Raw genomic sequence first — 19,490 nt, 5'->3', positions numbered from 1 at the left:
AGCCGGGCACGAGCGACGCAGGTGAACACCCGGAGCAGACTGCGCCTTTACCCGCAGTGGAAATCCCCAGCATAAATCTGCGCACTTCCAGGCTCCCAGTCAATGTCGGTGTCCCCTACAGCCCAAACAAGAAGATTGTCATGAAAGCTGCGGATGATACCGCTGACAACACGCCCCGCCCTGCAAATAAGGCCGATCATTCTGTAGCGGCCGATTCAGATATGTTTGTTGATCTTTCACCGTTGGATTCTGCCCCGCAAGTCGTTCGTGGTCCGGTCAGTAGGAATGAGAGGCACCCAATGGCCTTTACCCCACCAAGCTTCAGCCTTGGCATCAGTCAAGATCAACCGGTGGTGCAAGATCCTATGCCAGTTGCCTTTGCTTTCCCAGGAGGCATGCCTGCAATGATGGCGCAGCCAATGGTCGAGGGAAGGAAGGCTGTCAAGTTCGCAGAGCCGATTGTGCAAGGTACACTTGCGATGTCCTTATGATTTTTCTTGTATACATCTTTTGTAGTTTGACTTTTGTCCCAAACATATTTTTTCGGGGGTTCTCACTTGTGATGGCAACTGACATGTGATGACATGGCAACTGGATTTGATGCACCATGTCACCTACATTTTTGTTTTGCTGCCATGCTGCATTTGACATTTGGGCAACCACGTGGCAACTGAAGTTGATTCAACATGGCAACTGTAGTTGCTGTCACATGGCAAACACAGTGCATCACACATGGCAACTGATCTGCCACACCATGTCACCTGGATTTTTTGTTTCCATGCTGCATTTTTTCACACGGCAATCACATGGCAAGTGGAGTTGACACAACATGGCAACTGTAGTTGCTGTGACATGGCAACTACAGTCCAACTAGGTGGCAACTACAGTGCAACTACATGGCAATTGTAGTTGCTATGACATGGCCACTGTAGTTAACCACACATGGCAACTGCCCCACTTTTTGTACCCACATCTCACATCATGCACCCTATCTTCTCACAAACCATTTGTTTTTGATTTCCTAGGTATCGTAAGCCATTTTTTATCATTGCAGCCACCCCTGAGGAGATTTCACCGTCCCTTGACGAAACTTACCGCATGATTGAGGAGGCAGCATTGCAGAGGAGGTCCTCACGAGGGCAAGGGCAATCAAGTTCCAACGTGGCTGCAGACACGGTATCTGAGGAGACCATTAGGAGTGCCACTCCTGGTTCTGTGAGGCAGTAGAGGGTAGTGCACCCACCTCCCGCGGAAGACTACGAGCCCGAATTCAGGGCCACTAAGGAACAGACCCAGCTATACGATATCGTCAAGCGGTTTGGAAATGCAAGGTCCAGCGGCAAGCACATGAAGGAGCAGAAAGCGTAAACGACCACACCCCATAATATCTCATTTTGCTTTGCTCCTTTTTTACCATTCACCTCCTTCGTACTTTCTATGCACGATCCGCTTACGTTTTAGTTCTTTCATAATTTTTTTTACTTAGTAGGCATGATTCTTCCATGTTATATTGTTTTCATACAGCTCATGTTTGGACAGAACCAAAGTCATTCAATGCGGAGCGACGTACGTCGACCTGGGTGATCTTGCTGAGTCCGTGAGGCCAAACGGCAAAATGTCGACAAATGTAGTTGCATGCGGGATTGACTACATCAACAACCACACCGATGTGTGCGCCGACAAGACAATCATGCATTACAGTGTGACCTGCAAAATATGGGATGGTGACTTCCACCACAAAATCCTGAGAAAGAACTTTGCCCAACACGGTGATTTCAAGCTCACACTGAAGAAATATGTGAGTACTCCTTCACTGTCTGCACTGTTTTTTCACAAGGTGTGCTTTTTTGCCATCATCTGCATTTGTGTTTACGTGGCAGCTATTTTCATGTGGCAACAGCTGCCGTGCACACTGACTTATTGATTTTTGCATCCCGCGCAAACTATGTGGCAACTTGACAGTAAAATACATGGCATACTTTTGTTCACACATGGACGGCAACTTTCTTTCAACTACCCCCACCCATAACCAGACATTTTCTACGTGATTCTAATTTTTTGTCCCTCTGCTATTCTTTACGTGAACACTGCTTCTCATTTCCTCACTTTTTAAATGCAGGTCATGTTCCCCATGTTCCAGGAGCTTGCACCACATGACCCACACGACAAGTGTGGTCACCACTATGCGATCTGTCTTGACCTAAAGAACCAATGTGTTGAGGTGCTTGATTCAATCCGTTCGGAAGATGATGCAGACCTTACCACGCATGCTGAATTCTTCATTAAGAACCTCAAAGAGACATGGCACCATCACTACGAACACTCAAAGGTCTAGATCTGGCATTTCCCGACTGAGTATGTGGCGACTGCGAAGCAAGGGAACACGTAATTTCTTCCTCCCTTTTCATCTGCCATTTACATCAATCCAATCCATGTTTTGTTTGTCAGATCTGAAATTGAAGTCTATCTTTTGTTACGTCTGTCCTCTTTGCGTGGTCACGTGACTCTTTTCCTCGTGCAGGACAGACTGTGGCTTTCACGCGCTGGAGTACCTTGCAAAGTGGGAAGGCAGAATTGTCCCCGCTATCACAGCTGCAACGGTTGTTGAGCTCCGGAAAATCCACACATGGAACTGGTTGACGAATGAAGATTTCAACAAGCGGTCCGGAGCACGCGAGTTTGTGGAGGAAGCTTTCAAGAAAGTCATCAAGAAGTACAAGTGATCACGTGGCGTTACAGACCGGACGCATACCTTACATTCTATTGCCGAGGAATGTAAGGTATTATCTCCTTGTTTCTCGTTGAAAACTATGTTTGTGTGCTATGTTGTGACTACAACCCCGCATAGGCTACTATGTAGTGGTGGTGTGTGAGCGACATTTGAATAGTTTCTGTAATATACGTGTGGACGTGAACCTATTTTAGGCGTTATTATTACAATGGTTTCATCGTTTCTAGCACCGGTTTGATGCTTCGAACGCGTCTACGATGTTTTAAAAATGATGGCAAATGTAGTTCGTCAGACATGGGTAGTGAAAGTCATCGTCGTTTTACATTTTTGGCTGTTTTGCTTCTTCAATTTCATCGCTAACTGCACCGGCTAGCATGGGTAGGTTGATCATGCAGCCACAACGTTTTGCTGAGGTTTATGCACGTTACCCTGTTTCCAACTTGTTTCCCATACACTGCACACAACACACTATGTGTCCATAAACCGCGTCGTATTGTCATGGGAATATATGCCATGCAGAGTCATCAGGAATACCATGGCATATTTTCAGTACAGCTAACATGGCAGATATAGTACAAACAACATGGCAGCTCCAGCATAATTAACATGGCAGATACAGCACAACTAAGATGGCAGATCCAATACAACTAAAATGGCAGATCCACTACAACTAGCATGGCATATTCAATATAAAATAGCATGGCATATTTAGTATAAAATAGCATGGCAGACTAACTACACATAACATGGCAGATTAACTACACATAACATGGCAGATTAAGTAGCCATAACATGGCAACTGCATTTATCCATTCAATGAAATTTCCTTCCACTTCTGATGCCCCTCAGGAGTCATTCTCCCAATTTTTTTTTTAAAAAAATTCTCATCATCTAGGGTACAAAACAAAATGTCCACAAGGACCATGCCACATCGCCCCAATTTTTGCTCATGGATTGCCCGCCCCTTTCTTCATTTTCTTGTGTTTTGCTTGGATCTCCAATCCCGACTTGTACCTTATCTCTCTTGGACGACCCTTTGTGATGGAACGGGGCGGGTTCCTGACCTGGGTCTGTGTGCTTGCTGTTCCAGATCCTATCTCCGAGTTTTCAGACGATGGCCCCATGGATGAAGGCACGCTTGATGTGCGGGGGAACCGGTGTAAGGCTTCCTTGGCTTTCCTCTTCTTGATCTCATCAAGCTCTCTTTTCAGTGCCTTCCTGTGTTTTTCTGCGACTCTCGATGTCTCATCACTCTTGCACGCTTCATCAATTAGCTCCGCATAGTTCTTTGTCAGCACAACGTGCCTCACGGCTTCCATGGTTGACTCTGGTCTCTCGTCATGCACAGCAAGAACTGCGTGTGTTGTCTGCGGCGCCAACGCGTCGTCAGCGTCCCAAGTCCATCGCCGCCTTATGAAATGGCGGGGCATCTGTGTCACAGCGTTCATGTCCATTACTTTTAGTATGTGACAGCACACAATGCCGTCCCGTTCAAACTTGCAGCATTGGCAGTAGAACTCGCCTTCGCCTATCGAGGCTGTGACGAAGTAGTTCCTTCCTTTGTCCGAGTCTTCAGGTTCTGAATCTGACATGCCCAAAATAGAACACACCTTGAACGTACGTTCGTCCACCTGGAAAGTCGTGAACATGCTGGCACGCTTTATTTCTTCCTGGAATCTGCAAATTTTGTGTGTTTTCTGTTAAACTATCGTGCACTCTTTTTTCTTGCACCCCCTTATGTTGTCATCGAAATAGAAATACACTTTGTTTGAACATGGCAAACATAATTCATTGAACAAGGCAACTATAGTACGTTGAACATGGCAAATGTAGTACGCTATACATGGCAAATGCAGTACACTAGACATGGCAAATGCAGTACACTAGACATGGCAACTATAGTACATTTTCAACGTGACATCGTCATTTTTCCACAACAGCATTCCCCAATGGAAGCACATTGCATAAAACATGGTAACTGCCCTTTTATTTAAACATGGCATCTACAGTTGAGTAAACATGGCAACTGTATTTCAACAAACATGGCAGATGCATCTTATTAAACATGGCAACTGCATTTTACTAAACATGGCAACTACAGTTGAGTGAACATGGCAACTGCATTTTAGCAAACATGGCAGTTGCATTTCAGTAAACATGGCAATTGCATTTCAGTAGATATGGCAACAACATAACATTTTTCAGTTGATATTGGCATTTGCATACCAACATGCCCAATGGAAGTACAGTCCATTTAACATGGCAACTGCATTTCATTGAACATGGAAACTGCATCCGGGTAAGCATGGCAAACAGAATTTCCATTGAACATGACAACTGCAGCTGAGTAAGCATGGCAAACAGTACTTTATTAAACATGGCAACCGCAAAATCACGGCAACTGCATTGCACTCTATAAGGCACATACTGACTTGGTGCTTTTTCTGCAAATAAGACTGTAACGCAACTGACTTACTTGTTAAAGATCTTGTTGGTGTATATCTTGCTCATTTTCCTCTCCATCGGTAAGTACGTTAGCAATTTTGGCTGCTTTAGCGCGGTGTTCGCTTCTTGCTGTAGCTCAGATCCCAGAATTTTTTGTTGCAAAGCTGTGTACTGCTTGGCAAACTATAGCAATGAGTTGCCAGGGCTGACGTACCGCTTCAAAACAACATTGAACCCCTCGCTGCGCTGCGTAGTCTGCAAAAAGGGGAAGAAGCACTGCATGAAGTAGGCCGGCACGCAGTACATTCGCTTCTCTCACAGGCTTACAAGAGTCTCGTTGTCTTGGACTTGATGTGTTTCAGTCATGGCCATCCAGCTCCTTTCAAACTCCTCCACCGTCAAGCTGTGGTCCACGCACAGCTTGAATTCCTTGTGCAGATCTGGACGGTCAGCAAAGAACGGTCCTAGCGTCTCCTCAGCCTTCCTTATAATGTGCCACCTGCAGTGCCTGTGCACTGCCAACGGAAAGACCTGCTCTATGCCTGCACGCATGCTGAAATCCTGGTCCGTTATTATGTTCATCGGAGCAAGTCCATCCATGCACTCCAAGAAGGTCTTGAACAGCCAAACGTACCCATCCATGTCTTCGTTCCGGACAAGCCCGCAGCCGAACTGCAACGACTGATTGTGGTTATTTATTCCTATGAACGGAGCGCATGGCATCTTGTACATATTGGTGAGGTACGTCGCGTCGAATGAAATGCAATCTCGGAAATGTTTGTAGGCTCTCCTTGCAGCACCATCCACCCAATACATGTTCCTGACACGGTCCTCATTGTCCAACCTTATCCTGTAGAAGAAATCTGGATCTTCCTTGGCTTTCTCATCGAAGTAGGCAATTGTGGCCTCTATGTCTGCCAACTTGCTCTCTCTATGGTACCTGGCCTGTAGGTTTGTGACGTCAGCTGGTATGTATGGCATGCTACTCAGAGTCCCCTTTTTGTTGTGGATGAGAGATAGTATCTGTACCATTCTTGATGGACCGACATTACAATCATGTAGCAGCTTTACGAATTGCCTTTCGACGGGGGTGAACCCTCTGTGGGCGGTCAGAAATTTCACCAGGTCGAACTTGTTTATGAGTTGGTGGTTGTGCTCGTCAAAATATTCATTGACCACCCACTGTGCTCCATCTATGTTTAGCTTACACCGGACAGGGCACTCAGTCTTGAGAATGATACCTCTCTTTCGTTCCGGAACGACAGGCGCAACGCCTTTCCCCTTCTTGTTCCTCCGTGCCTTGTGGCACCTCATCTCACCTCTGCTGTACTCGTTAGTTTTCTTAATTTTCCTATGGTACTCGGTGTTGACCGCAAATCCATGGAACTTTGCATATGTCTGGTAGTATTCCTTTGCTGCTTCGAACGATTCAAATCTCTGCCCAATGTACGGTGGCTGAGGTACCACGATCTCTGATTGCCCACCATCTTCATCCCCTTGTGCGTCGTCGTCAGTTTCATCATTCACTTCAGTATCGGCGGTAGTCCCATCTACCTGAGTGTTGCCAGTGCTTGTGTTCAAAGGGGTGCTTGCCGGCATTGCTGGAATGATTGCCATTCCCGACTCTGACTCGAAATTGTTTGTGGCATGATTGTCTGCTGGCTGGTGGAACGCGTCTTCCGTGCGCTCAGAGCTCCCCGCAGTAGATGTTCCCGCGCCGCTGTGCATTGTAGTTGTAGGTTCTGTAGGTTCTGTAATAGGAAAAACAGGTACGAGAGTAAGATTTTTGTGTTGGATAACATGTGCATCGCAACGGATCACACCATCTTCGAGTGATTTCGCATGACATCATTTCAGACAACAAGCCGTGAGTCTGTGCGTGGACATTTATGGCAGCTGTAGCTGTCCAGTCATGGCAGCTACTGTTCAACAAACATGGCAACCATTGTTTTGCCTACAAATAACTACAAATAGAAAATGTAGCGCTGTTTTTTGTGGTTCAGATTTTTCCCTTTACCTTGTTGTGCTGTATTTGACCATCTTGTGTGGTCTGTGACACCATAATGACGTGCTCCACCTGCAATTTGTGAAGCTTGCCAGGAGACGTTTGTCGGGTCACCGCCAGCGTAATAACCTGTAAGCATAGTAGTGGTTGGTCAATTCGTGGCAAATGCAGTTCGTGCTAGCACGGCAACTGCAGTTGCCCCTTATGTGGCAACTGCAGTTTTGCTTGCATGGCAACTGAAGTTGCATCGGTATGGCAACTGCAGTTGTTCCTACATGGCAATTGCAGTTGCCATGACATGGCAACTACAGCTGTTCCTCCATGGCAACTGCAGGTGTGCAGGGATGGCAACTGCAGGTGTGCAGGGATGGCAACAACAGTTGTCCACGGACGACAAGTGTAGTTTTTAATCCATGGCAATTGTAGATGTCCAGTCATGGAAATTTGTAGTTGTCAACTATGCTCCTTGTGCTAACTGAGCATCCGCAACTTCACTATTTTTATGGACTCACCTGTGTATGATGTCGATGGCAGGTACATGGGTGCTGCCTGATGCCACGTGCTGCATGAAGGCTCTGCATTTTTCACCCGTGATAACTCGTGAGTCCTTTTGCCATCTTTTTTTCATGTTCATTTTTCATGTCCACAGCAGTATGTGCTCTTTTTTCGTTTTGCATTACCCTGATTAGCCATACTAGCTAGTTGAAGTTGGCTGCCCGTACATTTGTCAGCGTTAGCGCCTTGTGACTGAACTTGCCATGGGCCCCCCCTAAGATTGTTCTGGTCATAAGAACCTACAAAAAAATGACAGTGCATGACATAAGTAGAATGTCATCTTCATCATCGCGAAGATGGCAACTGTTCTCTTCATTGTTTAGCACGCATCATACCTACGCCTGCATACTGTTCTAGTAGTGGCAGCAACGGCCCTGCAGAGATGAGCTAACTGTACTCTGATGCATCCAAAGGGGGCGTTTCTGGCCTTTGAGAACCCCAAGCATCAGCGCCATCTTCGTGATTCATTCTTTCCGTGTCTCGCTTCTTTCCGATGTGTTCTCAATCACTGGATGAACAAGAAGGCATCAACAATCCACAAGAATGGTATTCTTGTGCTGCTTGCACATAGAAGATAGGGATGGCAAGCAACAGGTCAAAATAGGTGGCAGCTACTGACAACGAAAGGTGGCAACTGTAGTTATACACAAGTGGCAATTAATTTCTTCCACCCCCTTCATTCCAAAAATTGTCCTTCCTGCCCTTTTTTAGGGATTCCTACTCATCCATTCCATACCCAACTACTTTGCGTCAACTAAACCATGAACTTAAGTTAATCTCAAATGTAGTACATGGCAGATTTGCTGTATTCTGCCTGGCAATTTGCGAATATGCACTGAACCACGCAGTGTTCTACCCCCTATAGCATGGACCCAGTACAAGATCGGGAGATTTTCAGCCTTAAGAATGAGAAGGATGAGATCGGGATATGTTCACCTGGTTTTAGATGACCGTCTCTAGAGCGCTGAGGTGGGGGGGGGGGGCGGGGGGGGGGGGGGGCGGGGGTGTGGTTTGCGGTGGGAGCGCCCTACGGATCTGCCCTGGTTGCCATGGCAACCAGAGATGGCCGGTGACGGAGGTCGGGGTTCGACAAGCGGGGGACGAGGGCGGCAGACAAGAGAGGGGACGGATCGGAGGCCGGGAACGGCTAGGTCGTGCGGGCAGCGGGTCGTCTGGCCCGAACGAGGCAGTGCGGGCGGGGTTGCCACACACCGGACGTGCGGGCCGCGCTTTTGTGCGCGTGGACGGGGTCGTGCGGGCCGGTTCCCGTCCATGCCACACGAGGCATGCGGGCGGGTTCCCGTCCACGCCACACGTGTGGCAGTTAGCGCGACCCTTGTGTTAGACTATGAATGAAGAGTAAAATAAATACTAAATAAGCCTCCAAAAATAATATAAAACAAAAGAAAACAAGTGAAATAAAGTAAACTAAGTGTTCGAATTTGATACAGAGTTTCACCTTGCAATACCTAACAATTTTCGTTTCTTAAAGAACATCTTTCCACTTTTCAAATGCCAAAATTGAGATTTTATGAGAAGAACCTACCAAATATTTTTGCAAAATGGCATAGCTTGTTCAAATTGAAGGAAATATGCCCTAGAGGCAATAATAAAGTTATTATTTATTTCCTTATATCATGATAAATGTTTATTATTCATGCTAGAATTGTATTAACCGGAAACTTAGTACATGTCTGAATACATAGACAAATAGAGTGTCACTAGTATGCCTCTACCTGACTAGCTCGTTGAATCAAAGATGGTTAAGTTTCCTAGCCATAGACATGAGTTGTCATTTCATTAAGTGGGTCACACTATTAGAGAATAATGTGATTGACTTGACCCATTCCGCTAGCTTAGCACGATGATCGTTTAGTTTGTTGCTACTTCTTTATTCATGACTTATACATGTTCCTATGACTATGAGATTATGCAACTCCCGAATATCGGAGGAACACTTTGTGTGCTACCAAACGTCACAACGCAACTGGGTGACTATAAAGGTGCTCTACAGGTGTCTCCAATGGTACTTGTTGAGTTGGCATAGATCAAGATTAGGATTTGTCACTCCGATTGTCGGAGAGGTATCTTTGGGCCCTCTCGGTAATGCACATCACTATAAGCCTTGCAAGCAATGTAACTAATGAGTTAGTTGTGGGATGGTGCATTACGGAACGAGTAAAGAGACTTGCCAGTAATGAGATTGAACTAGGTATTGAGATACCGACGATCGAATCTCGGGCAAGTAACATACCGATGACAAAGGGAACAACGTATGTTGTTATGCGGCTTGACCGATAAAGATCTTCGTAGAATATGTAGGAGCCAATATGAGCATCCAGGTTCTGCTATTGGTTATTGACCGGAGACAAGTCTCGGTCATGTCTACATAGTTCTCGAACCCGTAGGGTCCGCACGCTTAACGTTCGGTGACGATCGGTAATATGAGTTTATGTGTTTTGATGTGCCTAAGGTAGTTCGGAGTCCCGGATGAGATCGGGGACATGACGAGGAGTCTCAAAATGGTCGAGACGTAAAGATCGATATATTGGACGACTATATTCGGATATCGGAAAGGTTCCGAGTGATTCGAGTATTTTTCGGAGTACCGGAGAGTTACGGGAATTCGCCGGGGAGTATATGGGCCTTATTGGGCTTTAGGGAAAGAGTGAGGGGAGGCTGCACGCCCCCCAAGGCTTAGTACGAATTGGACTAGGGGGAGGGGCGGTGCCCCCTCCTTCCTTCCCTTCTCTTTTCCCTTTCCTTCCCTCCTACTCCTACTACATGGAAGGGGGGATTCCTACTCCCGGTGGGAGTAGGACTTCGCAGGGCGTGTCATAGTAGAGGGCCGGCCCTCCCCCTCCTCCACTCCTTTATATACGGAGAGGGGGCACCCCATGGAGACACACAAGTTGATCAGTTGATCTTTTAGCCGTGTGCGGTGCCCCCTCCACCATAATCCACCCCGGTCATATCATAGCGGTGCTTAAGCGAAGCCCTGCGTCGGTAGCATCATCATCACCGCCATCACGCCGTCATGCTGATGGAACTCTCCCTCGAAGCTCTGCTAGATCGGAGTTCGTGGGACGTCACCGAGCTGAACATGTGCCGAACTCGGAGGTGCCGTACGTTCGGTACTTGGATTGGTCGGATCATGAAGACATACGACTACATCAACCGCGTTCTCATAACGCTTCTGCTTATGATCTATGAGGGTAAGAAGACAATACTCTCCCCTCTCGTTGGTATGCATCACCATGATCTTGCGTGTGCATAGGAAAATTTTGAAATTACTGCGTTCCCCAACAGTGGCATCCGAGCTAGGTTTATGCGTAGATGTCATATGCACGAGTAGAACGCAAAGGAGTTGAGGGCGTGGGTATATACATATTGCTTGTCGTCACTAGTTGATTCTTGATTCAGCGGCATTGTTGGATGAAGCGGCCCAGACCGACATTACGTGTACGCTTACGCAAGACTGGTTCTACCGCCGTGCTTCGCACACAGGTGGCTAGTGGGTGTCTGTTTCTCTAGCTTTAGTTGAATCGGTTTCAATGAACAGGGTTCTTTCTGAAGATCAAAAATCAATCACTATACTACGTTGTGGTTTTTGATGCGTAGGTAAGAACAGTTCTTGCTCAGCCCGTAGCAGCCACGTAAAACTTGCAAGAACAAAGTAGAGGACGTCAAACTTGTTTTTGCAGGGCATGTTGTGATGTGATATGGTCAAGACATGATGAGATTTAAATTATTGTATGAGATGATCATGTTTTGTTAAAGTTATTGGCAACTGGCATAAGCCTTATGGTTGTCTCTTTATTGCATAAGATGCAAGCACCAAATAATTGCTTTACTTTATCGCTATGCGATAGCAGTAGTTGCAAGAGCAATAGTTGGCGAGATGACCATGTGACGACACGTTGATAGAGATCAAGATGATGGAGATCATGGTGTCATGCCAGTGGCGATAGAGATCATGACGGTACTTTGGAGATGGAGATCAAAGGCGCAAGATGATCATGGCCATATCATGTCACATATTTTGATTGCATGTGATGTTTATCCTTTATGCATCTTATTTTGCTTAGTTCGGCGGTAGCATTATAAGATGATCTCTCACTAAATTTCAAGGTACAAGTGTTCTCCCTGAGTATGCACCGTTGCCAAAGTTCATCGTGTCGAGACACCACGTGATGATCGGGTGTGATAAGCTCTACGTTCACATACAATGGGTGTAAGCCAGTTTTGCACACGCAGAAATACTCGGGTTAAACTTGACGAGCCTAGCATATGCAGATATGGCCTCGGAACACTGAGTAGATATGATCAACATAGTGATGTTCACCATTGAAAACTACTCCATTTCATGTGATGATCGGACATGGTTTAGTTGATTTGGATCATGTGATCACTTAGATGATTAGAGAGATGTCTATCTAAGTGGGAGTTCTTACGTAATATGATTAATTGAACTTTAATTTATCATAAACTTAGTCCTGATAGTATTTGCATATCTATGATGTAGATTAATAGCTTGCGATGTAGCTCCCCGTTTATTTTTGATATGTTCCTAGAGAAAAATAAGTTGAAAGATGTTAGTAGCAATGATGCGGACTAGCTCCGTGATCTGAGGGTTATCCTCATTGCTGCACATAAGTATTATGTCCTTGATGCACCGCTAGGTGACGGACCTATTGCAGGAGCAGATACAGACGTTATGAACGTTTGACAAAGCTCGGTATGATGACTACATGATAGTTTAGTGCACCATGCTTTACGGCTTGAACCGGGACGTCAAAAACATTTTGAACGCCACGGAGCATATAAGATGTTCCAAGAGCTGAAATTGGTATTTCAGACTCATGCCCGAGTCAAGAGGTATGAGACCTCCGACAAGTACTTTGCCTACAAGATGGAGGAGAATAGCTCAACCAGTGAGCATGTGCTCAGATTGTCTGAGTACTACAATCACTTGAATCAAGTGGGAGTTAGTCTTCCAGATAAGATAGTGATTGACAGAGTTCTCTAGTCACTATCACCAAGTTACTAGAACTTCGTGATGAACTATAATATGCAAGGGATAACGGAAACTATTCCCAAGCTCTTCGTGATGCTAAAATCGACGAAGGTAGAAATCAAGAAAAACGTCAAGTGTTGATGGTTGACAAGACCACTAGTTTCAAGAAAAGGGCAACGGAAAGAAAGGGAACTTCAAGAATAATGGCAGGCAAGTTGCCACTCCCATGAAGAAGCCCAAAGCTAGACCCAAGCCTGAAACTGAGTGCTTCTACTACAAAGGAAATGGTCACTGGAAGTGGAACTGCCCTAGGTACTTGGCGGATAAGAAGGATGGCAAAGTGAACAAAGGTATATTTGATATACATGTTATTGATGTGTACTTTACTAGTGTTTATAGCAAACCCCTCGGTATTTGATACCGGTTCATTTGCTAAAAGTAGTAACTCAAAATGGGAGTTGCAAAATAAACAAAGACTAGTTGAGGGCGAGGTGACGATGTGTGTTGGAAGTAATTCCAAGGTTGATAAGATCACCATCGCACAATCTTTTTACCTTAGGGATTAGTGTTGAACCTAAAATAAATGTTATTTGGTGTTTGCGTTGAGCATAATATGATTGGATCATGTTTATTGCAATACGATTATTCATTTAAGTCAAAGAATAATTGTTATTCTATTTACATGAATAAAACCTTCTGTGGTCATACACGCAAGGTGAATGGTTTATTGAATCTCGATCATAGTGATACACATATTTATAATATTGAAGCCAAAAGATGCAAAGTTAATAACGATACTGCAACTTATTTGTGGCACTGCCGTTTAGGTCATATTGGTGTAAAGCGCATGAAGAAACTCCATGCTGATGGGATTTTGGAATCACTTGATGCTTGCGAACCTTGCCTCATGGGCAAGATGACTAAGACTCCGTTCTCCGGAACAATGGAGCGAGCAACAGACTTGTTGGAAATAATGCACACTGATGTATGCAGTCCGATGAATGTTGAGGCTCGCGGCGGGTATCATTATTTTCTGACCTTCACAGATGATTTGAGTAGATATGGGTATATCTACTTGATGAAACATGAGTCGGAAACATTTTGAAAAGTTCAAAGAATTTCAGAGTGAAGTGGAAAATCATCATAACAAGAAAATAAAATTTCTATGATCTAATCGCAGAAACGAATATTTGAATTATGAGTTTGGTCTTCAACTAAAACAATGTGGAATAGTTTCACAAATTCATGCCACCTGGACCACCACAGCATAATGGTGTGTCCAAACGTCATAACCATACTTTATTGGATATAGTGCAATCTATGATGTCTCTTACCGATTTACCACTATTGTTTTGGGGTCATGCATTAGAGACAGCTACATTCACGTTAAATAGGGCACCATCTAAATCCGTTGAGATGACACCATATGAACTATGGTTTGGCAAGAAGCCAAAGTTGTCATTTCTTAAAGTTTGGGGTTACGATGCTTATGTGAAAAAGTTTCAACCTGATAAGCTCAAACCCAAATCAGAGAAGTGTGTCTTCATAGGATACCCGAAAGAAACTATTTGGTACACCTTCTATCACAGATCCGAAGGAAAGATATTCGTTGCTAAGAATGGATCCTTTCTTGAGAAGGAGTTTCTCTCGAAAGAAGTGAGTGGGAGGAATGTAGAACATGATTAGGTAATTGTAACTTCTCCCGAATTGGAAAGTAGTTCATCACAGAATCAGTTCTAGTGATTCCTACACCAATTAGTGAGGAAGTTAATGATGATGATCATGAAACTTCAGATCAAGTTACTACCAAACCTTGTAGGTCAACCAAAATATGTTCCATACTAGATTGGTACGGTAATCCTGTTCTGGAGGTCGTGTTACTTGATCATGACGAACCTACGAACTATGAGGAAGCGATGATGAGCCCAGATTCCGCAAAATAGCTTGAGGCCATGAAATCTGAGATGGGATCCATGTATGAGAACAAAGTATTGTTGGGGAACGTAGTAATTTCAAAAAATTTCCTACGCACACGCAAGATCATGGTGATGCATAGCAACGAGAGGGGAGAGTGTTGTCTACGTACCCTCGTAGACCGGAAGCGGAAGCGTTAGCACAATGCGGTCGATGTAGTCGTACGTCTTCACGGCCCGACCGATCAAGCACTGAAACTACGGCACCTCCGAGTTCTAGCACACGTTCAGCTCGATGACGATCCCCGGACTCCGATCCAGCAGAATGTCGGGGAAGAGTTCTGTTAGCACGACGGCGTGGTGACGATCTTGATGTTCTACCGTCGCAGGGCTTCGGCTAAGCACCGCTACAATATTATCGAGGATTATGGTGGAGGAGGGCACCGCACCCGGCTAATAGATCTCAAGGATCAATTGTTGTGTATTTGGGGTGCCCCCCTGCACCCGTATATAAAGGAGCAAGGGAGGAGGAGGCCGGCCCTAGGAGGGGGCGCGCCAAGTGTGGAGTCCTACTAGGACTCCCTAGTCCTAGTAGGATTCAACCTCCCATATGGAATAGGAAAAGAGGAAGGGAAAAGGAGAAGGAAGGAAGGGGGCGCCCCCTTCCCTAGTCCAATTCGGACCAGACCAAGGGGAGGGGTGCGGCCACCCTTGAGGCCCTTTTCCTTCTTTCCCGTATGGCCCAATAAGGCCCAATACGTATTCCCGTAACTCTTCGGTACTCCGAAAAATACCTGAATCACTCGGAACCTTTCCGATGTCCGAATATAGTCGTCCAATATATTGATCTTTACGTCTCGGCCATTTCGAGACTCCTCGTCATGTCCCCGATCTCATCCGGGACTCCGAACTCCTTCGGTACATCAAAACTCATAAACTCATAATATAACTGTCATCGAAACCTTAAGCGTGCGGACCCTACGGGTTCGAGAACAATGTAGACATGACCGAGACACGTCTCCGGTCAATAACCAATAGCGGAACCTGGATGCTCATATTGGCTCCCACATATTCTACGAAGATCTTTATCGGTCAGACCGCATAACAACATATGTTGTTCCCTTTGTCATCGGTATGTTACCTGCCCGAGATTCGATTGTCGGTATCTCAATACCTAGTTCAATCTCGTTACCGGCAAGTCTCTTTACTCGTTTCGTAATACATCATCCTGCAACTAATTCATTAGTTGCAATGCTTGCAAGGCTTAAGTGATGTGCATTACCGAGAGGGCCCAGAGATACCTCTCCGACAATCGGAGTGACAAATCCTAATCTCGAAATATGCCAACCCAACAAGTACCTTCAGAGACACCTGTAGAGCACCTTTATAATCACCCAGTTACGTTGTGACGTTTGGTGGCACACAAAGTGTTCCTCCGGTAAACGGGAGTTGCATAATCTCATAGTCATAGGAACATGTATAAGTCATGAAGAAAGCAATAGCAACAAACTAAATGATCAAGTGCTATGCTAACGGAATGGGCCAAGTCAATCACATCATTGTCCTAATGATGTGATCCCGTTAATCAAATGACAACTCATGTCTATGGTTAGGAAACATAACCTTCTTTGATCAACGAGCTAGTCAAGTAGAGGCATACTAGTGACACTCTGTTTGTCTATGTATTCACACATGTATTATGTTTCCGGTTAATACAATTCTAGCATGAATAATAAACATTTATCATGATATAAGGAAATAAATAATAACTTTATTATTGCCTCTAGGGCATATTTCCTTCAAGTATGGACTTTGATTGACTTGCCCGATGATCGGTCAGTCATTAATAAGAAATGGATTTTCAAGAGGAAGACGGACGCTGATAGTAGTACTATCTACAGAGCTCGAATTGTCGCAAAAGGTTTTCGACAAGTTCAAGATGTTGACTATGATGAGATTTTCTCACTCGTAGCGATGCTTAAGTCTGTCCGTATTATGTTAGCAATTGCCACATTTTATGAAATTTGGCAAATGAATGTCAAAACTACATTCCTTAATGAATTTCTTAAAGAAGAGTTGTATATGATGCAACTAGAAGGTTTTTGTTGATCCTAAAGGTGCTAACAAAGTGAGCAAGCTCCAGCGATCCATCTATGGACTGGTGCAAGCATCTCGGAGTTGGAATATATGCTTTGATAAAGTGTTCAAAGCATATGGTTTTATACATACTTGCGGTGAAGCCTGTATTTACAAGAAAGTGAGTGGGAGCACTACAACATTTCTGATAAGTATATGTGAATGACATATTGTTGATCGGAAATAATGTAGAATTTTCTGGAAAGCATAAATGAGTGTTTGAAAAGAGTTTTTCAAAGAAAGACCTCGATGAAGCTACTTACATATTGAGCATCAAGATCTATAGAGATAGATCAAGACGCTTGATATATTGTCAATGAGTACATACCTTGACAAGATTTTGAAGTAGTTCAAAATGGAAAAGTCAAAGAAGGAGTTCTTGCCTGTGTTACAAGGTGTGAAGTTGAGTAAAGACTCAAAACCCGACCATGACAGAAAATAGAAGAGAATTAGAAGTCATTCCCTATGCCTGAGTCATAGGTTCTATAAAGTATGCTATGCTGTGTACCAGACCTATTGTGTACCTCACCATAAGTTTGGCAAGAGGGTACAATAGTGATCCAGGAGTGGATCACTGGACAGCAGTCAAAAATATCCTTAGTGGAATAAGGAAATCTTTCTCGGTTATGGAGGTGACAAAGAGTTCATCGTAAAGAGTTACGTCGATGCAAGCTTTGACACCGATCTGGATGACTCTAAGTCTCGATCTAGATACATATTGAAAGTGGGAGCAATTAGCTAGAGTAGCTCCGTGCAGAGCATTGTAGACATAGAAATTTGTGAAATACATATGGATCTGAATGTTGCAGACTCGTAGACTAAACTTTTGTCACAAGCAAAACATGATCACTCTTTGGGTGTTAATCACATAGCGATGTGAACTAGATTATTGACTCTAGTAAACCCTTTGGGTATTAGTCACATGGAGATGTGAACTAATCACATAAAGATGTGAACTAGATTATTGACTCTAGTGCAAGTGGGAGACTGAAGGAAATATGCCCTAGAGGCAATAATAACGTTACTATTTATTTCCTTATATCATGATAAACATTTATTATTCATTCTAGAATTGTATTAACCGGAAACTTAGTACATGTGTGAATACATAGACAAACAGAGTGTCACTGTATGCCTCTACTTGACTAGCTCGTTGAATCAAAGATGGTTAAGTTTCCTAGCCATAGACATGAGTTGTCATTTGATTAACGGGCTCACATCATTAGAGAATAATGTGATTGACTTGACCCATTCCGTTAGCTTAGCACGATGATCATTTAGTTTGTTGCTACTGCTTTCTTCATGACTTATACATGTTCCTATGACTATGAGATTATGCAACTCCCGAATATCGGAGGAACACTTTGTGTGCTACCAAACGTCACAACGTAACTGGGTGATTATAAAGGTGCTCTACAGGTGTCTCCGATGGTACTTGTTGAGCTGACATAGATCAAGATTAGGATTTGTCACTCCGACTGTCGGAGAGGTATCTCTGGGCCCTCTCGGTAATGCACATCACTATAAGCCTTGCAAGCAATGTAACTAATTAGTTAGTTGCGGGATGTGCATTACAGAACGAGTAAAGAGACTTTCCAGTAACAAGATTGAACTAGGTATTGAGATACCGACGATCGAATCTCGGACAAGTAACATAGCGATGACAAAGGGAACAACGTATGTTGTTATGCGGTTTGACCGATAAAGATCTTTGTAGAATATGTAGGAGCTAATATGAGCATCAAGGTTACGCTATTGGTTATTGACCGGAGACGAGTCTCGGTCATGTCTACGTACTTCTCAAACCCGTAGGGTCGGCATGCTTAACGTTCGGTGACGATCGGTAATATGAGTTTATGTGTTTTGATGTACCGAAGGTAGTTCGGAGTCCCAGATGAGATCTGGGACATGACGAGGAGTCTCAAAATGGTCGACACATAAAGATTGATATATTGGATGACTATATTTGGACATCGGAAAGGTTCCAAGTGATTTGGGTATTTTTTGGAGTACCGAAGAGTTACGGGAATTCGCCGGGGACTATATGGGCCTTATTGGGATTTAGGGGAAAGAGAGAGGGGAGGCTGCATGCCCCCAAGGCTTAGTCCGAATTGGTCTAGGGGGAGGGGCGGCGCCCCCTCCTTCCTTCTCCTCTCTTTTCCCTTTCCTTCCCTCCTACTCCTACTACATGGAAGGGGGGGGATCCTACTCCCGGTGGGAGTTGGACTCCCCAGGGCGTGCCATAGTAGAGGGCCGGCCCTCCCCCTCCTCCACTCCTTTATATACGGGGAGGAGGACCCCATGGAGACACACAAGTTGATCAGTTGATCTTTTAGCCGTGTGCGGTGCCCCCTCCACCATAATCCACCTCGGTCATATCGTAGCGGTGGTTAGGCAAAGCCCTGCGTTGGTAGCATCATCATCACTTGGATCGGCCGGATCGTGAAGACGTACGACTACATCAACCGCGTTCTCATAACACTTCCGCTTACGGTCTACGAGGGTACGTAGACAATACTCTCCCCTCTCGTTGCTATGCATCACCATGATCTTGCGTGTGCGTAGGAAAATTTTGAAATTACCGCGTTCCCCAACACAAATGAACCCATATTTTGCACAAAGGTGCATAATGAAATGGCAAACCACGTTGCCGAAAGAAGTTTTCATGATTTGCACGAAGAAATCATT

General features: G+C 44.7%; 1 pseudogene; it reads right to left on the bottom strand.

Moving 5' to 3' along the window:
• Positions 1-3,678: 3,678 nt before the first annotated feature.
• Positions 3,679-7,721, bottom strand: LOC125554705 (annotated as a pseudogene).
• Between the last annotated feature and the right edge of the window lie 11,769 nt (positions 7,722-19,490).

The sequence above is a fragment of the Triticum urartu genome, chromosome 4 (genome assembly GCF_003073215.2).
Source record: "Triticum urartu cultivar G1812 chromosome 4, Tu2.1, whole genome shotgun sequence".
Lineage (NCBI taxonomy): Eukaryota > Viridiplantae > Streptophyta > Magnoliopsida > Poales > Poaceae > Triticum > Triticum urartu.
Note: the sequence above shows the minus strand (reverse complement) of the source record. Positions and strands in the feature narration are given on the sequence as shown.